The following is a 22,237-nucleotide window of genomic DNA, read 5'->3' on the forward strand; positions in this document are numbered from 1 at the left end:
GAGTTATTTGGGGCCTAAATAATCTTGTTGATTCTTCCTTTAACAATTTCCCTTTAAGTTCCTAACTCTATGATTATTCAAATGTGGCATGTAAAGTAAGGTTCTAAACTAATAAAAGTATGCTTTACATAAAAAGGTAGGAATTAAGTAGAAACATTTAAAGTTTCAAGACTCTGACATAGAGAGCATTTATGTTAGACTAATCATTTCAAAAATATTCCAAATAGGTTATCTTCATTTCAGTATCATTAAGTTTAAGACATATATTTCATTTCACCAGCTCACTAATTGTATTTATTATGAGTTATTTGAGGTCTATTTTACATGTTAGAGAACTAAGGTTGATACGTGATCAGCTTCACTCACTCACAGAGATCCAGAGTCTAGATCTGAACCCAGAACTGAACATGCTTTGAATCAAGCTCCATTGACTCCCTCTATTAATCTTATACTTCCTTTGTAACCATTTACTACACTAGAGGCCCCTTATCTCCAGAAATGCGTGGAACATGTGGATTGGGAGGCAGTGAGAGAGAAATTAGGTAAGTTAGAACAAACACCTTTGCTTTTGCATTGGGTGGATGTGAATGTGGATTAGTGGGACAGTCTAAGTATCCTGGAAGAAACACCACAAGGCCTCTGTCAGAAAATGGTTCTTTAGGAAGGGAGACAAATCAGTAAGGAGGATGCACATCCAAGCTCATCAACCCTTTAACTTTTCAATATGTTTTGGACATTTTATTTCATGCATCATTTTCAATCTTGTGTTTCTGGTGACCAGATTCCCTCCACAGATTAGAGCCAAGCAACACTGAAAGATTGATGACTTGCCTCTAGAAAATTTATTTTAGTTATAGGATCTCCTTGAAATGTTGAACAAGAGGCTATCATACAGAGTCTGGTTATATTATTCAAGTCATCAGCTGTGAAATTAGTGTATTTAGTTTAAATCACTCAGTTTTCCTCAGAGGCTCTCTCTTTCATTCATGGAGATTTCTGTAAATCATGAATACGATATCCCAAGTCTCTTACAGATCTAAATTAATTGGCTCTATTGGACCAGTGTAACATACATAAGAACATTATTTCAGAGGGAAAAAAAAAAAGTAAGTAAAGACATCAGACTGGGATTACTAATTTGTTAGATAATTAAGGAAAATGTTATGTTGCTGAGTCATTGCTCCTCCTCTTGTATGTTCCATTTCAGTGAACCACAAAGCCATTCATCCCACAGAAATAAAAAACCTGTGAATCTGCTGCAAATCTGATCACATTTTTCCCATGGCTTGTCTTCCTACACTTAAATACTAAGTCCAGTAGTTTAAATTTCTGAATATTGCTCACATCTTCATCATTTCCCGCTTTGTCCAACCACTATTGATTTAATCTCTTTCTTGCTTTGCTTTCTGCTGTGGAACTCTGTTTCATCGTCAGGTACTCTAAACTATCTTTAACAGTCTAGCTAGTGAACTTTTAAATTATTGATAACATCAAATTTAAAATATTTCCATTGTTTCTTATGACTTCTTGTTTCTAAACATTTCTCATAAAATATAGGATGATCTAGCACCATAGTATCATATCTTTGAATGCTGCTGTTTTCCACTTGATCTCAACATCTGCCACACTTCACTTTCGGAATATAGAGCATACTGTTTCATGAACCTATGACATGTCAAGTCTTCCTGTTAATTGGTGATAGAGAAAAGACTGTAAAACAAAACACTACCTTTCCCTTATTTTTTAATTGAAATATAGTTGGCATACAATGGGTGGATGCGACCAGCGCACTAAGTGCTGGCGAAAGGAGCTACCCCACATCCGAGTTAGGGTCAGAAACCGGGAGGACCCCATGCCCAAAGGGCGGTGACCAAGAGGAGTTACCCCACGTCCAAGGCCAGGGGCAGCCAGGAGGAGCAACCCCATGTCTAAGGAGTGGTGGCTGCGCAGGCGCAGGAGGGCCTAGAGTAGTTATCCCACGTTGAAGGTCAGGAAGGGCGGTGGTGAGGAGATACCCTTCGTCCAAGATAAGGAGCAGCAGCTGTGCTTTGCTGGAGCAGCCTTGAAGAGATACCCCACGCCCAAGGTAAGAGAAACCCAAGTAAGATGGTAGGTGTTGCAAGAGGGCATCAGAGGGCAGACACACTGAAACCATACTCACAGAAAACTAGTCAATCTAATCACACTAGGACCACAGCCTTGTCTAACTAATGAAACGAAGCCATTCCCGCGGGACAACCTAAGATGGGCGGGTCATGGTAGAGAGGTCTGATAGAATGTGGTCCACTGGAGAAGGGAATGGCAAACCACTTTAGTATTCTTGCCTTGAAAACCCCATGAACAGTATGAAAAGGCAAAATGATAGGATACTGAAAGAGGAACTCCCCAGGTCAGTAGGTGCCCAACATGCTACTGGAGATCAGTGGAGAAATAACTCCAGAAAGAATGAAGGGGTGGAGCCAAAGCAAAAACAATACCCCATTGTGGATGTGACTGGTGACAGAAGCAAGGACCGATGCTGTAAAGAGCAATATTGCATAGGAACCTGGAATGTCAGGTCCATGAATCAAGGCAAATTGGAAGTGGTTAAACAAGAGATGGCAAGAGTAAACATTGACATTCTGGGAATCGGTGAACTAAAATGGACTGGAATGGGTGAATTTAACTCAGATGACCATTATATCTACTACTGCAGGCAGGAATCCCTCAGAAGAAATGGAGTAGCCATCAGGGTCAAAAAAAGAGTCCAAAATGCAGTTCTTGGATGCAATCTCAAAAAAGACAGAATGATCTCTGTTCGTCTCCAAGGAAAACCATTCAATATCACAGTAATCCAAGTCTATGCCCCAACCAGTAACACTAAAGAAGCTGAAGTTGAAGAGTTCTATGAAGACCTACAAGACCTTTTAGAACTAACACCCGAAAAAGATGTCCTTTTCATTATAGGGGCCTGGAACGCAAAAGTAGGAAGTCAGGAAACACCTGGAGTAACAGGCAAATTTGGCCTTGGAATGTGGAATGAAGCAGGGAAAAGACTAATAGAGTTTTGCCAAGAAAATGCACTGGTCATAGCAAACACCCTCTTCCAACAACACAAGAGAAGACTCTACACATGGATATCACCAGATGGTCAACACCAAAATCAGATTGATTATATTCTTTGCAGTCAAAGATGGAGAAGCTCTATACGGTCAACAAAAACAAGACGAGGAGCTGACTGGCTCAGATCATGAACTCCTTATTACCAAATTCAGACTTAAATTGAAGAAAGTAGGGAAAACCGCTAGACCATTCAGGTATGACCTAAATCAAATCCCTTATGATTATACAGTGGAAGTGAGAAATAGATTTAAGGGCCTACCTAGATCTGATAGATAGAGTGCCTGATGAACTATGGAATGAGGTTCGTGACATTGTACAAGAGACAGGGAGCAAGACCATCCCCATGGAAAAGAAAAGCAAAAGAGCAAAATGGCTGTCTGAGCAGGCCTTACAAATAGCTGTGAAAAGAAGAGAGGTAAAAAACAAAGGAGAAAAGGAAAGATATTAGCATCTGAATGCAGAGTTCCAAAGACTAGCAAGGAGAGATAAGAAAGCCTTCCTCAGTGATCAATGCAAAGAAATAGAGGAAAACAACAGAATGGAAAGACTAGAGATCTCTTCAAGAAAATTAGGGATACCAAGGGAACATTTCATATAAAGATGGGCTCGATAAGGACAGAAATGGACTGGACCTAACCGAAGCAGAAGATATTAAGAAGAGATGGCAAGAATACACAGAAGAACTGCAAAAAAAAAAATCTTCACAACCCAGATAATCACTATGGTGTGATCACTCATCTAGGGCCAGACATCCTGGAATATGAAGTCAAGTGGGCCTTAGAAAGCATCACTATGAACAAAGCTAGTGGAGGTGATGGAATTCCAGTTGAGCATTTCAAATCCTGAAAGATGATGCTGTGAAAGTGCTGCGACTCAATATGCCAGCAAATTTGGAAAACTCAGCACTGGCCACAGGACTGGAAAAGGTCAGTTTTCATTCCAATCCCAAAGAAAGGCAATGCAATCCCAAAGAAAGGCAATGCCAAAGAATGCTCTAACTGCCGCACAATTGCACTCATCTCACATGCTAGTAAAGTAATGCTCAAAATTCTCCAAGCCAGGCTTCAGCAATACGTGAACCATGAACTTCCTGATGTTCAAGCTGGCTTTAGAAAATTGCCAACATCCGCTGGATCATGAGAAAAGCAAAAGAGTTCCAGAAAAAACATCTATTTCTACTTTACTGACTATGGGAAAGCCTTTGACTGTGTGGATCACAATAAACTGTGGAAAATTCTGAAAGAGATGGGAATACCAGACCACCTGACTGCCTCTTGAGAAATCTGTATGCAGGTCAGGAAGCAACAGTTAGAACTGGACATGGAACAACAGACTGGTTCCAAATAGGAAAAGGAGTACGTCAAGGCTGTATATTGTCACCCTGCTTATTTAACTTATATGCAGAGTACATCATGAGAAACGCTGGACTGTAAGAAACACAAGCTGGAGTCAAGACTGCCAGGAGAAATATCAATAACCTCAGATATGCAGATAACACCACCCTTATGGCAGAAAGTGAAGAGGAACTCAAAAGCCTCTTGATGAAAGTGAAAGAGGAGAGTGAAAAAGTGGGCTTAAAGCTCAACATTCAGCAAATGAAGATCATGTCATCTGATCCCATCACTTCATGAGAAATAGAGGGGGAAACAGTGGAAACAGTGTCAGACTTTATTTTTGGGGGGCTCCAAAATCACTATGGATGGTGATTGCAGCCATGAAATTAAAAGACACTTACTCCTTGGAAGAAAAGTTATAACCAACCTAGATAGCATATTCAAAAGCAGAGACATTACTTTACTGACTAAGGTCCGTCTAGTCAAGGCTATGGTTTTTCCTGTGGTCATGTATGGATGTGAGAGTTGGACTGTGAAGAAGGCTGAGCACCAAAGAGTTGATGCTTTTGAACTGTGGTGTTGGAGAAGACTCTTGAGAGTTCTTTGGACTGCAAGGAGATCCAACCAATCCCTTCTGAAGGAGATCAGCCCTGGGATTTCTTTGGAAGGAATGATGCTACAGCTGAAACTCCAGTACTTTGGCCACCTGATGTGAAGAGTTGACTCATTGGAAAAGACTCTGATGCTGGGAGGGATTGGGCGCAGTAGGAGAAGGGGACGACCGAGGATGAGATGGTTGGATGGCATCACTGACTCGATGGATGTGAGTCTGAGTGAACTCTGGGAGTTGGTGATGGACAGGTAGGCCCGGTGTGCTGCAATTCATGTCATGAAATGATTAGCATGGTAAGTATACGAACCCTCTGTCCCCATGCAAAATACAAAGTCATTACAATATTGTTGACCACATTCCTTATGCTGTATAGCACATTCCTGTGACTTGTTTATTACAAAAGTGGAACCTGTACCTCTTAATCTCCTTCATCTATTTCAGCCACCCCTTCAGTCCTTCCATTCTGGTACCTACCCAGTTGTTCTCTGTTTCCATGAATCTGTTTTCATTTGTTTTGTTTGCTCTGATTTTTAGATTCCACATATGAGTTAGATCATGTGCTATTTCTTTCTCTAGACGAAGAGAGATGCTTATTTCATTTGGCATAGTACCTCTAGATCCATCCATGTTGTCACAAATGGCAGAAATTTTTTATAGCTGAGCACTATTCCATTGTATATGCATACCACATCTTCTTTATTCATTCGTCTATTGGCAGACACTTAAATGCATCCATATTTTGGCTGTTGTAAATAATGCTGCAGTAAACATTGGGATGGGTATGTCTTTTTAAATTAGTGTTTTTGTTTTCTTTGGGTAAATACTCAGAAGTGAAACTGTTGAATCATATAGCAGTTCTATTTTAAATTTTTCAAGGAAACTCCATACAGTTTTCCTTAGTGGCTGAACCAATTTACATTACTTTATACTATTCATTATATGACTACTATATGTATATATGTATAAATATATAAATACACATATATATAAATACATATGTGCATCTCAAATATTTTTCCCTATGCATATGTAGTTGCCACTATAAAGATGAGGAGACTACAAGTCAGTGAGGTTAACTAATTTTCTGAGCCTAAAATCCACCCATTAAATAGCCAAATATCAAAAATGTAAGGATTTAAACCTACATGTTCTTACCCCAAAGTTACTACTACTTACAGAATTTAATATTTTACATAGCATTTCATTTCTTACAATATTTCATAAAAATTGTTCTTTCTTGCATATTATATTTTTCTCATTCTAGCGTTTCCTGAATTATTAATTCCCCTAGACTTTGTCTGAAATCAGTTCAACCTTTTTCACTGCCTGGCTTTATTTTAGGCATTGTTTGGGCCCTGATGACCAGTGTGATCCTCATGCAAGTGGAAAGCTGCCATTTCTCATTAGTCCCTGCTCTTTATCACAAAACCAGCTCCAAGGTTAAGCAGTGTACAGAGTGAAGGCTGAGGTTTGTCCTTGCTTTTTGCATTTGATGGAACATTTATGAACATGAACTAAAACTAGACATTCACTATTATTTTACTATTCTAAACTACAGGAAGAGTATAATTTAATACAACCACTAAAGTAATATATTTCAAGTATACATACCATTATGATAAAATCACACTATATTAGTTCATTAGCTTTTAATTAGGAAAAAAGGATACTCCTTCATCTTTACAGGGTAAATCAGATTCGTTATAAATGCATTGGCAAGCCTAATATCATAAGCATGTTACAGTTAAGCAGTCTGTTAAACCGAGTGTAGCAAAATATGGTAACCTTAGGAAATCAGGATGATTGCCTCAAGAAGGATGTTGATGGTGAAACACAGGCAAAAGCATTAAATCTGAGGTTACTCCTCTAAATGCATGCAGAGGCCATTTTATGATTTATCAATCATGAAAGGCTACTCTGGGTCTACAACAGGGAGCAGTAGAGACTGTAGTGAAGTGAAGAGCATGTGTCCTTACAGGTGTGGCAGTCGCAGCTTACCAGCACATGTTGCTAGCACTGTGAAAACTTGAAGTTTTGTAGGAGAAACCAGAAATTCATAATTCTCTTAAGTCTCCCAATTTTTGAATGTTGTAAGTGGATTCAATTTCTTTCAAGAAAATAGAGACCAAATCTGATATTTGTGATCTTTGTATCAGAGTAGAGTTTAAAGTTGTCAAAACTGTAGAATATAGCCAGTTTCCTTTCAAAAGTCCACAAATATTCATGAGCATAGTAGCCAAGATTTGTATATCATATATAAAAGCTTGAGGCAAATGACAAGGCATTGAGTCACCTCTGATTTTCCTCATTGTAAAAATTAGTTCAATAGGAGCTATGAAGTTTTGATTATATGCATGGTAAGCATAATGGGATACATTTTTTAAACAGAGGAAATATTTGACAATTCTTTAAGATGATTTAAACATCTGATAGTTATAATTTAAACACATATTAAAAAGCAACCATGGCAATGTGACTAGCAGAAAACAAAAGCCAAACATAAAAAGATTCCAATATAAGAACCTCAGCTATCTATATAAGATATAAAACCTACACTGTATATGAAACCTTTATATCTAAGAACCTATGCCTTTAAAGCAATGTTTTACATTAAATTAAAAATAATCTGAAATGATATTTACCAACTGTTTACAGTTCTCTATGCAGCATTTGGTGTGTGCATTTTAATTATTTTTCTTATCTGTATTTACTATTCTTTTCTAGCTACATCAAAAAGATTTTCAAATTCTTAAATTGCTTTTTTCTATTTTTATTCCAATTAATGAATGATTGAAACTATAGCAAATGCTTCCAAACTCTGAAAATGAATACTTAGAAAGAGACAAACCTAACCATTTGTGAGAAAACTTTTATTTTAAATAGAGAGAATCATGTAAACTGAAAGTTATGTCATATCATGAAAGACACTTCATAAATAGTAAGGCAGAATTTTGCATTCCAGCATAAAAGGGAGCTAAATTAAAGTCATGTATATGCAAGACAATTTATCAGTGCTTTATCTCAGGTTACCAGAGGCCACAGTAAAAATGGTAAGAATAATTGCATAGAAAATATCTGAAGAGCCAGACACTCAGCCAGAGCTCAGCCATGGAAAATTTTACAATTAAAGGCTAGGAGGAAAAATACCACTGGAATGATTATGACACAATAGAACAAGTGTTCCCTTGGCTCCTTATGGGGCAAGAGCCGAAGGCTGGATACTCCTTTTTAGCACATTTTGAGAGCTCTTTCATAGTTCGGGCCTGTGATTGAAGGGTGAAGTGGATACACCTTCTTTACTAGCTGTGGAATTCTAATATGCCCAATGACTCTGGGAATCATCGGGAAAAGCATAGCTGTTCCACTTTTTTCCCCCTGGATTCTAAATATGCTTTCTAATGAAGAAAGACAATGCATTCAGCATGCTCAAAACCTAGAGCATTTATGTACCTGACAGATTTCAAAGCACAGAGGTACCCATAAAGATACTGGAACAAATATGATATCAAGGCAGCACAGGCCTTGAATGTTGAAGTGGACCATCTACACTGAGTATATCATGAATCTTCAAAAAAAATTTGGAAGTAACTAGTAGTTTTTCTATGTAATCCAAGGAAATTTAATTGTATTTTTTTGTATGCCGGGAGCCAGCGTGAGGAACTCGGCCCATGGCAAAGGTCATGAGGAAGGAGGCTTCGGCATACACAAAGGCAGATCAAGCCTCAGGAAACCCCCTGTTCCTGAGCATCTACCCCCAAAACCAGAGTCTACCTACTTTACTGTTTCATGCTCTCACCTATACCTCTGACTTTACAGGGGGCTGGCCCCCATTACCTCTCTCTGAGAAGGAGTTAACTTACAGCTCCAAGTCAATAAAAATTCCTGGGCGTGACAAGAGTGTTTCAACTTACGAACTCCTCTGAAGGTTATCTAGCCTGCCTGTACAGGTTTGTCCGGCCACATGTGATTGTTTATAGCCTCCCAGTCATGAGAGGCATGAGATGTTTTGGACTTAGTGAAGGCAGATTCTTTTGGGAAGTCGGAAATTGTTAGTATAGTGGGTTGGTTAGGAATTATATTGGTGAAGGGTTTTTCATTTGTTGTGCCAATAATTGCTGCTAATTCCCTGCCCTGGGTGTGACAAGGGTGTCTCAGGTCAAATCTCTCTGCTGACAGACTAGCTTGTGTGACAACCTCTCAACCATAAACAGCACAGAGAGTTTGGGGTATTTTGAAAGTCTTAATTAGCATAGGGCTTTTCTCATTGTTGAGTCAATGATTGCCGCCAGGCCTCCATACCCTTAGGCACCTGGGAATATATTAATCAATGTATTTGGAATATAGAAAGGAAATATAGTAGTTTTTGATGTTAGCAATACTAGACTTTTTGAGTTAATGAATTTTCTCTTTTGTAATAGATCACTGTACCTTATTATAAATCACTGTGTCCTTGCTATGCAAAAATGTAACTTTATCACTATCTTAAGACTAAATAGATCTTAAGGGGAACATTGGTGAAGGGTTTTCATTTGTTGGGTTGATGTTTGCTGCTAAATCTCCATATTCCCTGCCCTTATAATGAATATAACTAGCATATAGGAAAAATAAGTATTAACCTTTAACATTAATCATGTTAACCTTATGTTAAATAAATTCCTTTCTTGGTTGTAACTCACTACACCCTCACCCTATAGGAATGCAACTTTATCTGGTACCTTCAGAGGGTGGTGCCTGGTTTAAGAAAAAACACCCTTGGAAAAAATAAGTTTTTTTGGTTATCAGTAAGAAAGGATCATAAAATGTCAGCAGGCCTCATGGCCAGAAGATGATGTAAAACCCCTAAGACCTTTTTTTATACATTTATGTGAAGCACCTGATTTTGATAAAGGTCAGGACTGCTGACCCCCGCGTGACTCTGTATTCATCCCTATGTATAACAAAAGGTATATAAGCAAACCTAAAAAATAAAGAAATGGGATCAGTTTCTGGAAAGACTGATTCCCCCATGTCACTTCTTTCTTGCTCTCCGTTTTTCTGGCTGAATTCCCATCTGGAGCATGGGTGCTCGCCATATCTACTTACTTGCCCTGGTTTTTAAGTTCCATACAAGAAGGAGCCCAAGGAGGGGAACCTTCCAATATTCAAGTGGCACTGGTGGCCCAACGTAGATGGTGCAAATTCCTTGTCTTGGAATTTTATTGGTATTCCACGTAAACCAAGTTATTCAGCCTCTTTTTCTCCACTAATATTTCCTACTACACTATCCGTTTCTAATCTCTCTCTATATCTGTAATTAAATACGTTTTTTCCTAGGCTGCCAATTCCATCCCCACCTTCAAATTACCCTGGACCCACCGGGACTGGACCTCGGCATTTGTATGTTCGTTTGCTTGCTTGCACAAGAGATTTATTGCCAAGCACGACATAGACTTTTAGGTATTAGATGGGGTGGGTGACATAGGCCATTTAAACTAACCACCCCTAAACCTCTTGTTCCTAAACTCTGTTAACTAGATGTGTGTAAATTTAGTGGCCCAGTGGTAGAGAATCCACCTGCCAATGCAGGAGACATGGGTTTGATCCCTCGTCCAGGAAGATCCCACATGCCACAGGTCAACTAAGCCAGTGTGCCACAACTATTAAGCCTGTGCTCTAGAGCCCATGGTCCACAATAAGAGAAGCCCCCGCGGTGAGAAACCCACACACTGCAACTAGAGACCAGCCCCCAAGCGCCAGCAACTAGAGAAAAGCCTGAGCAGCAACAAAGATCCAGCACAGCCAAATAAATGAATAAAATTACTTTTTAAAAAGAATGAAGGGAGTAAGAAATAGAACAGTTTATAAACTTTAAACAAGTGCTAGGAAAAAGCATTGCAAACCTAAAGTTATATGACCTTACAATCTAGTAAGGAATTTTTAAAGCCTTATAAAATAAATAATATTAGATAACATTGTGTGCGCATTTTGCATCTGGTATTGAAAGCATTTCACCTAATTTATATAGTTTATGGCTAATAAAATCCTAATTATATTGGAACAGTTCACTCTTTTTTTTTTTTAAGATTTAGCAGTCACAGTCAGACTGTGACCCAAGATCATAAAGTGAATACATAGCAGAGCCAAGGGAGGCTGGTCTCCCTTCCTCCAGAACATGGACTCTTTTTACAACAGTAAGGTAAAGAATTGTAGGGGAAGGTTTGACTATAAAGAAAACATTGATAACATATATTCAGCTTCATGATCGATATTCAAAATGGAATTCAAATTTTTTGAATATTCACTTTTGTAACAGAGGCTTTTATACAAATTATAACAGTGACAATACATTAGAAATCTGATATGATATTTTTCACTAGAGATTGATTGGTTTTGAATCCCATTTGAAGATGTTTTACCCATTAATCCACAAGAGAAATATTTAAAAAATATGATTACTTCGTAGTGGTTCTATATATCTGCTTGTGCCCAAAGAAACCACAAGAAAGGTTTGGGAAAGAGAGTATTCAGCACTTTTAACTTCTTCCAGCTCCTGGAAGAAAAAGATCTAATGACTATGGGAGACCTCTTCACAGGAGAAGAGCAGCGATACCTCGTGTAGAGTCCAGAAGTGGACTGAAGATTTGGATTTTTTGAATGTCATCAGGCTCTGGATTGGTCTCTGTTTACTGAGCAGTTATATGGGCTGTCATATTAATGAGTAGATGTTCCTGAGCCATTTGTTTTCACCCATTTTGAACTCAAACTGTAGATAGTGTTTTCTTTCTTCCTACACACGTATATCAGTGTTAAGACCCAAAATATGAGTCTACTCTTACACATATGTTCTTTTTGACATTAGGATTTTACATTTTGCTTTCTTTTTGCTGCATTACTTCAGTTACATGAGAGAAGGAAGCAAGATATTGGGACAAGAGCACCTTTTTTATATTGAGTAGGAACTTTTGCTATTTTTTTCACCAAGCCTCTTTTCTATCACACAAATATCCTTTTCTTTCCTCCTGAAGCTCAAATCTCTGTGCTTCTCTGTTCATTAATTCATTATCTACTGAATAACACTGGAGGGAGCAATGTGTTGCTCCTCATGGTGCTTTTCAATAAATAATGAAAGTAACCAGATAACTGGGGCTGGCTAATACCCCAGAGGAGTGAGGAGCTGAGAATTTGTGGAAATCACTGGATTGTTTTTTGAAAGGATTTTTTTTCTATTGGTTCAGTGCTGCAGGTTTGGGCTCCTTTATTTCCCATTATGGGGTTCCATAAGCTTTCAGATTTAAGTTTTATTGAGGAACACAACTGGAGACTTCTCAGGGATACACACTGATCTTTTCAACTGCATGGTTTGTGAAATTGGTGAGGAAGAAATGCCAGGAGGGCTTTCAGAAGTCACAGCGTCAGCTGAAAACAAAGCCAACAGACTTGTCTGAATCAAAGGAGTCATGCTTTTGACTGATGATAACCGTAGACTGAATTTATTCATAGCACTACAACCAAGAAGAGGTGTTTATGTTGACTGGGCTCTGTTTGCAATTGTTTGGCAAGAACCTGTCTGACTGTTGGTGGGCATTTTGACACTAATCATATTCTGCTCATTTAAAGGATGACGTCATGATTTGTACATACTTAATCAGAATATATTCTACTATGTTAAACTTGATATATAAAAGACATTTTCACCACACTTTTTAATCTCTAGAATTTCACTAGAAATTAAATAAAAATAAAGTAAACAAATTGATAAGAAATTAGATTAAAAAGAAGCATCCGTATTTGCAAATTTCTCTCTGTGCTCAACATTTACTCACCTTTTCATGTTTTATTTATCATGAGATAAAAGGAGAGTAGGAAATTTTGAGGATAAAGTTAGAGGAGTTGCTAATATACACTTTTGTTTTGAAATAAGACTACACTCAAAACTTACTGAGGGAAATGATAGCCACTCATTTTTGTTCTGAGAAATAAGGAGCAATTGAAGACACATATATATATATTTTTTTTTTGCTACTTAGCATTGTACAGACCTTAAAATCATGGTTTGCTTCCTAAAACTTAAAAATAATTTGATGAGTTAAATAAAAGATCTATTTTCCTTGTCTTGGTTTTTGGTTGAATTAAAATAGCAACCAATACTTGGGTTCCCATGTTAGATCAAATTATGTAACTTCAGATAGTTCCTTCTGGGATCATCAACACCACCATCACCATCAGCTTCTACTCCTTATCCCTGTAACTTGCACCTTAATTTCCCTAGAAAGAAATCTCAACAAAAATAGAAGTCACAAGTCAGTATAACCTAGGGAATTTAAAACACTTTCTGAATTTATAACATATTGAAATGTTTTCCTGAGAATTCTGCTCTTGTTTCTGAATAAAAGCTCAATGCACTCATATTTTTAAAAAAGTTTTGATTTTTCTCAGTCTCAGCAATTATTTTCCTAAGTCGATGTGGATGGGGAACGTATGGGGAAGAGGAAGATATAAGTGTGACTCTTCTGTTACAGTTCTAAGGTCACTGAAAATTACACAATGATTAAAAACGTGGGCTTTTAAGAATGTTGGTTTGTGTTTGAATTCAGCTTTGTTGTATACCATGAATAAATTACTGACATTTCCAAGTTTTAAGTTTCCGTAATTGAAATGGGGTGAAATCCATTTATCTGTATGATTTATGTTAGGAGTAAGACTAATTCATACCAAGGACCTAGCACAGATCTTGGCATCTAGCAAATGTTCAATAAATTATTGCTAACATTATTATTCTTTTAGCATCCTTTTAGAATGTTATTAATTCACTAATTTCAGCTAACAATCTGAAATATAAAGATACTTGTCTTTTTAAACATGAACTTTAAAATTATTTATTATTTATATATGTATATATTTTAGAAATAAGTGAAACGGTGATTTCTTTATTCTTAAAATGCCTGCTTCCTTGTCATAGAGCAATTTACAAGAACAGAAGTAAGATAATTCTGCCTTTTCTCCAAGCATTTATTACATTTGTCCTTTTCAACATTTAGTCATAAAGGTAATTTATGTGAGTTGAAAGTTAAAAGCGTTAGCTTAATTTCTCAAAATTAAACAATCACTCAAATCTATGCAAATTGAAATGACCCAATGTGATAGGAGATGTAAAATGCTAATTACCAGTGATATTAAGGAGGCTATTATTTTAATAAATTAAATACTGATGCTATCAGCTCTGTTAACAAAAGACATTTAAGAATAGATTCTTTCACACTTTGTTTACCTAATCCTAGCTAAAATGTGACAAGTAACTAGCCCAATTTCAGCTCTTAGCACATGGCTTCAGATGGCACCAATTTAAGAAAAGAGACTCTATTAAAAAAAAGTAACAAATGTTACAATCATTAGCATATTCCTGTCTTTTGAAATATATGATGTTTAAATGTGCTTCATCTGGTTTTCATGTTTATCACATGTATATAACATAAAAATTTTATGTAACAATACCATAACAGCATTGTACTAGAAACAATTTTATTCATTTTAGTTGCTTATCCTGATACTCCTTCTAGAAAAACAGCCATTTTGATGGCTAATATTAAAAAAACACACACACACATGCACACATATCGGATATGAACATACGAACAGCTCAGAGCAAACTCTATGTCATGTTTGTCAGGAACTGAGAGGTGCAATCAGAATTCTTGGAGCTCAGGGTAGATGGAAGTGTGTGGTTCCTCAGTAACAGATGTCATTAACATTCAAAGTTGTGGTGGGTGATAAAAATATGACACTGTAAGATCTGGGCTATTTGTAGCAGAATTAGTTTAGATTTCTTCAAATATTGTCACCTAAAAAATAGTTGAATATTTTTCTTTTCAGAATCATGAAGAAATTCATGGGGAGAGAACACACCCCAAATAAATTTAAATTATACATATTTACTTGCTTCTCCATTTTCAAGGAAATTCTATAGCAATTAATCAGTAGATTTTTCAGAGTTGTCAATAGCCTGCGAGAAACTGAGGAATGTTAACAGCTCTCCTGTGTTTGGGATGAACTGTCACATTCTGATCTATAGAGGCTTGCTCTTATTACCAGAATGTTCTAGTTTCTTGAACATAATTTTACATAGCTTGGCCCAATGCAGAAGTTAACCAGGCTAGAAAATGAAATCATATCTGAGAATGTACCAATGCACAGACACGCTTCTATAGTAGCTAGGATAATTGTTTTAGTGTGTTTCTTCCTAATTCCTATCATCTACCTCAGTGAATGAGCATGTCAAATAAGATCTAAACATTTTCCATCGTACTGTTAGTAATACCTAAAAACAAAGGTCTCAACAATTCTTTAGTGTACATATGTAGGAAAAACCAAGGATGCTCACAAGACATTACCAAGGTGATCATAAGAACAAATGTTAACATTCTTAACTTGTTTTAAAAATTTAAAAAAAATCTTTACAGGATTAACATAATTGCAACAAAAATTAAAATAAACTTACGGAAGTGTTATAGAAAAAAAATTAAAATATACACATCATAATTTTCATAAACATCATTCCAAACTAAACCATCATATGAAAGACTAATTGCCTAAAGGACACAGGCATGTGAGACATTTTTCAGCTTATCGTCAAAATAATGTAACAGTCCCACACATTCTTTTAAACAAAGAAAACAACAGTAACAGGAAGACATGAGGTTGAAGAAAACGAAGTTATAACTGACTATATATATCTTAACTGAGGAGCTGATGCATATTTTTAAAAGTTTTTCATATTCCAGTTTTTAATTGCATCTTTTAAATTTTTTATTGCAAGATATTTGCTTTACAATACTGTTTTGGTTTCTGCCATACATCAACATGAATCAGCCATAGGTATACATATGTCCCCTCCCTCATGAACCTCCCTCCCAACTCCACCACATCCCACCCCTCTAGGTTGTCACAGAGCTCCCTGTGTCACACAGAAAATTCCCACTTGCTATCTATTTTATACATCGTAAAGTATTTTTTTCCATGCTAGTTTCTCAGTTTGTCCCACCCTCTCCACCTCATGTGAAGAGTTGACTCATTGGAAAAGACCCTGATGCTGGGAGGGATTGGGAACAGGAGAAGGGTATGACAGAAGATAAGATGGCTGGATGGCATCACGGACTCGGTGGACGTGAGTCTGAGTGAGCTCCGGGAGATGGTGATGGACAGGGAGGCCTGGCGTGCTGCGATTCATGGGGTCGCAAAGAGTCGGACACGACTGAGAGACTGAACTGAACTGAACTGATGTTAACTTACATTGCTGTTTCAGCTAATTTAAATGTGAAAAGTAATCTGTTACTGATCTTAATTATTTTAAAACTTAAACAGTGTGGGAGGGAGTTCAGTTCAGTCGCTCAGTCGTGTCCAACTGTTTGCGACCCCATGAATCGCAGCACGCCAGGCATCCCTGTCCATCACCAACTCCGGGAGATCACTCAAGCTCACGTTCATTGAGTCGGTGACGCCATCCAGGCATCTCATCCTCTGTCGTCCTCTTCTCCTCCTGCCCCCGGTCCCTCCCAGCATCAGAGTCTTTTCCAGTGAGTCAAATCTTCGCATGAGGTGGCCAAAATACTGGAGTTTCAGCTTCGGCATCAGTCCTTCCAATGAACACCCAGGGCTGATCTCCTTTAGGATGGACTGGTTGGATCTCCTTGCAGTCCAAGATACTCTCAAGAGTCTTCTCCAACACCACAGTTCAAAAGCATCAATTCTTCTGTGCTCAGCTTTCTTCACAGTCCAACTCTCAACCACAAGATAAAATGCTTTATGTTATTCAAGGAGATATTTGGTGAGATAGGAGCAGTGGTGAGGGAAGGAAGGAAGGAAGAAGAAAGAAAAAATGAAAGTTATCTCCTAACCAGGTATGTTTGATTAAGAAAGAAAAATAAGTATTAGGCAAAGGAAATACTAGCTTTAGGTTTTATAAGATGATTAAAGAAGAGAATAAACCTTGAATTTTGAAAAATTATTTAGCAAGGTATTACCTTTTAACCTTTTTCTGTGTATTAAAAAGTAAGTATACAAAATAAATCTTATTTTATAACTTTCTAAAATATAGACATCATAAATTTTAAAATATTTGTATCCTACTTTCAATCTCACCTGATTGCTAATGATTAATATTAAAATCCTGTATTTTTCTATTGTTTCCTCATAATTTTCTATTGTTTCCATGAAATAAAACCATAGATAGACATAAACCAGTTGTGCTCTTTTTGTTAATAGCCCATATACTATACAAGATTTGATCCTGACAGGCTATTTATTGTTGGCTTTAATCCAAGAATGGAAAATGTTACAACACTGTGAAAAAATTATATATTGGGAAAGGAACACTAAAGCAAAGAAAAAAATAGGAAATAATTATATTGCAATTGTATTATCCTTTAAAATATGCATGGAACATGCTTTGCTAACGTCAATACAAGTCATGATACCAGAAATTTGTTGGAATTTATATTTTGAACCTTGTTATTTACTCCAAATGTTTTTCAGACCAAAATATAAATAAATTAAAGTTGACCTAGAAAAAATTAAAAAACACTGATAAGATATGTTTATTTCATTTTCTTTATATGATGGGAAATTATTCTACTGTTAAGTGCACCTAAGCATAAGGTTCTAGTGATCATGCTAATGATGGTATTATAAGTACAGGTGATAAAATCGTTGCTGGTGTTATAATGAAATGGGTGTTCAGTTAATTGCTCCTCTCAAAAGCCTGCCTTTATCAGTGAGCAAGAGATTCATGGCCATTTGCAGAACTAAAGAGGGGTTACTTAGAAAAAAAACCAGTTTAATGGGGCAGACAACAATGGAATAGTCTTTTTTAGTTCAGATCAGTTGAGTTCAGTCGCAAAGTTCTGTCCAGCTGTTTGTGACCCCATGGACTGCAGCACACCAGGCTTCCCAGTCTATCACCAACTCCCGGAGCTTACTCAAACTCATGCCATCCAACCATCTCATCCTCTGTTGTCCCCTTTTCCTCCCACCTTCAATCCTTCACAGCATCAGGGTCTTTTCCAATGAGTCAGTTCTTCACATCAGGTGACCAAAGTATTGGAGCTTCAGCTTTGGCATCAGTCCTTCCAAAGAATATTTAGGACTGATTTCCTTTAGGATTGACTGGCTGGATCTCCTTGCAGTCCAAGGGACTCTCAAGAGTCTTCTCAACACCTCAGTTCATAAGCATCAATTCTTCTGTGCTCAGCTTTCTTTATATTCCAACTCTCACATCTGTATATGTCTACTGGGAAAACCATAGCTTTGACTAGATGGACCATTGTTGGCAAAGTAATGTCTCTGCTTTTTAATATGCTGTCTAGGTTGGTCATAACTTTTCTTCCAAGGAGTAAGTGTCTTTTAATTTCATGGCTGCAGTCACCATCTGCAGTGATTTTGGAGCCCAAAAAAATAGTCTCTCGCTGTTTCCATTGTTTCCCCTTCCATTTGCCATGAAGTGATGGGACCAGATGCCATGATCTTAGTTTTCTGAATGTTTAGTATTAAACCAACTTTTTTACTCTCCTCTTTCACTTTCATCAAGAGGCTCTTTTGTTCTTCTTCTCTTTCTGCCATAAGGGTGGTGTCATCTGCATATCTGATGTTATTGATATTTCTCCCGGCAATCTTGATTCCAGCTTGCACTTCATCTAGCCTGGCATTTCACATGATGTACTCTTCACATAAGTTAAATATGCAGAAGTCTTTTAAAGGCTTCTTAAATGACTATTGTCAGTTCAGTTCAGTTCAGTTGCTCAGTTGTGTCCGACTCTTTGAGACCCCATGAATCGCAGCACGCCAGGCCTCCCTGTTCATCACCATCTCCCGGAGTTCACTCAGACTCACGTCCATTGAGTCCGTGATGCCATCCAGCCATCTCATCCTCTGTCGTCCCCTTCTCCTCCTGCCCCCAATCCCTCCCAGCATCAGAGTCTTTTCCAATGAGTCAGCTCTTCTCATCAGGTGGCCAAAGTACTGGAGTTTCAGCTTTAGCATCATTCCTTCCAAAGAAATCCCAGGGTTGATCTTCAGAATGGACTGGTTGGATCTCCTTGCAGTCCAAGGGACTCTCAAGAGTCTTCTCCAACCCCACAGTTCAAAAGCATCAATTCTTCCACGCTCCGCCTTCTTCACAGTCCAACTCACATCTATACATGACCACAGGAAAAACCATAGCCTTGACTAGACAGACCTTAGTCGGCAAAGTAATGTCTCTGCTTTTGAATATACTATCTAGGTTGGTCATAACTTTTCTTCCAAGGAGTAAGTGTCTTTTAATTTCATGGCTGCAATCACCATCTGCAGTGATTTTGGAGCCCCCCAAAAATAAAGTCTGACACTGTTTCCACTGTTTCCTCATCTATTTCCCATGAAGTGATGGGACCAGATGCCATGATCTTCGTTTTCTGAATGTTGAGCTTTAAGCCAACTCATCAAGAGGCTTTTTAGCTCCTCTTCACTTTCTGCCATAAGTGTGGTATCATCTGCATATCTGAGGTTACTGATATTTCTCCTGGCAATCTTGATTCCAGCTTGTGTTTCTTCCAGTCCAGCGTTTCTCATGATGTACTCTGCATATAAGTTAAATAAGCAGGGGGACAATATACAGCCTTGATGTATTGTAGTGATATTTTATTCCTTAGAATCAGACCCGTAATTATAATGAGATGTCCAACTCCAGTTTGATAAAAATGGCAATAATAATGCTTTGTTTCCAATATCTTCAAACAATTGCAATGAATAAATACTGCATCCATATGTACAGATATAATGTAGCTTAGTTCCGTGTATGTTTAGTGCCTAGTCGCATCTAACTCTTTGCAATCCCATGGACTGCAACCTGCCAGGCACCTCTGTCCATGAGGATTTTCCAGGCGAGAATACTGGAAGGGGTTGAAAGGCCCTCCTCCAGGGGATCTTTCCAACTCAGGGATTGAATCCAGGTCTCCCTCATTGCAGGAGGATTCTTTACCAGCTGAGCTACCAGGGAAGTTCTACTAAACATATTTCTTTAGAGTTCTAGTATTCAAGGTTTACATTCATCCCACTATTTCACTTATCAATTTAGCCAAATATAATATATGAATAAATGAATGTGTTAGTTGATCAGTTGTGTCCGACTCCCTGGGACCCCATGAACCATGGCTACCACTGTCCATGGGATTTCTCAGGCAAGAACACTGGAGTGGGTGGCATTTCTTCCTCCAGGGGATCTTCCTGACCCAGGAATGGAACCTGCATCTCCTGCATTGGCAGGCAGATTCTTTACCACTGAGCCACCTGGGAAGTGCTTTCATATAGACAAGCTACTTATTAACAGTGTGCTAATTTAGACATTATTGAGAATGCTATATAATTTGAAAATATATTATATTCATAAGCTCAATAGTCTCTAAAGCTCTTGATTTATAAAAACTTCTAATTCTAGCCCCACTTTGAGTAGGTACAAAGCTGTATCTTATTCTTAATTGTTGGGCATTTAAACCCTAGTTCCATACTCTGAGACCTTGTATCCTAATTTTCTCCCCATGCCATCCTTAGCCACATTGTGTTCGCTTATGCATAAAGCACTCACATCAAATTTCTCTCCCTTTTTGTGTATGTAAGGATATAACATTTTTATCTTTTGCTTACTTCATAGCTATAACACACTTCTTTATATAGTCTGACTAATAGGTTTAACTTTACTATATATTGTCTCTAGCTCCACTCTGAAACTATTATACATTATATTTCTGTTTTATAATGTTAGAAATCACTGAGAAGTTCATATCAGTGCAGGGTACCATTTGCCAAGTAGTGACATTATTATTCTACTGTATGATAAATTTTCAGCTTATCTGTTCTTATTTGGAAGAACAGGAGATTAACAAGTGATATCCTTAATAATTTTCTTAAAATCAAATTCTTTCTTCACATTATTCTCTTTTTTCTATTATATGAATGGATTATTTAAGCTGATTTTCACTATAAAGCTACCAATGACTACATCAGTCCTTAAAGATGTTTTTTTCAAAGACTGGATATAAAGTGGGACACTATTTCTACTTCTTATTTGATATAACAGAAGACAAACATATGAATCCTTCACATGTTAATAATTTTACCAGTTATTATTATAAGGAAAGAAAACCGAAATAGCAATATAATAAACAGGAGAACTTAACAAAACTAATATACTGAAAATGTTCTTATGATCCTGGTTTCTGACCTCTATTTTCTCACTTTCTTCTGCCATCTCTAATTTGTATTTATTTATACATGTAGCATTAATAATCTCCCATTCCTCATTTATTCTATGAAATTCCTTCTTTAAAACCTAAAGCCTCAGTATCAAAATTTATTTAAAACAGCAGTTTATTGCTCATCTTAGTTGTATAATTGGCAATTTTAGAAATTCAAAATTAAAACCAAAATTTTATATTAAGAATTACCATCTCTTGACACTTCAACAAAAATTCTTAGGAAGACTGAAAGATAAACAAGTCTACACGCACCATGTCCCTGCTAGCAAAAACGTCTCTTAAAAAGTCAGTAAGATAGTAGGCAAGTCATTTCAAACCATATGATCAACTTCTGGAGTAAGATAAAGCCAGTACCAGAAATTTCCAGGAGAGAGAAGTAAACCTATTATAAACTCTTCCAAAACTCTGACCCACAATATAGAGATATGATCAACTCCCTATAGTAACATTTCTGCAATCTCAGAAATTGTCAAAAGTTAGTGTTCACCTGTGGTGGGCATCAAGATTTTAGCCAGTTTGTCTCTAGTCAAGGGGCTCTTAAAAAGTGCTAGATCATACCTGGGTACTATGTCCAAATATTTTTTATTCTATTTTAATTTCATCATAGCAATTGCTTCTTCCTTTCACACTCCTGAATTATACTTAGTCCAAAAAAGTCTTTGTCTACATTTTACTTTACCTCCTACTCTATCCTCAGCACTCCCAAATCAGGCTGAGAAGACCTAATGTCCTTTTTTTTTTTAGGAGGATTATTTTGCCATTCTTCACTTAGTCTTAACCTTCAATCTCCACTATTGTTTACTAGTTTCCTTTCTAGTTATTGTTGCATTCCTGACATGAGTTGATTGATAAACTGGGTCCCTGTGTATTTTTCTTGCTTGACTCTGACCATCATTACGATATATGAGTAATAATCATGACAATAATAA

This window comes from Capricornis sumatraensis, chromosome 2 (genome assembly GCF_032405125.1).
Source record: "Capricornis sumatraensis isolate serow.1 chromosome 2, serow.2, whole genome shotgun sequence".
In the NCBI taxonomy this organism is placed as follows: domain Eukaryota; kingdom Metazoa; phylum Chordata; class Mammalia; order Artiodactyla; family Bovidae; genus Capricornis; species Capricornis sumatraensis.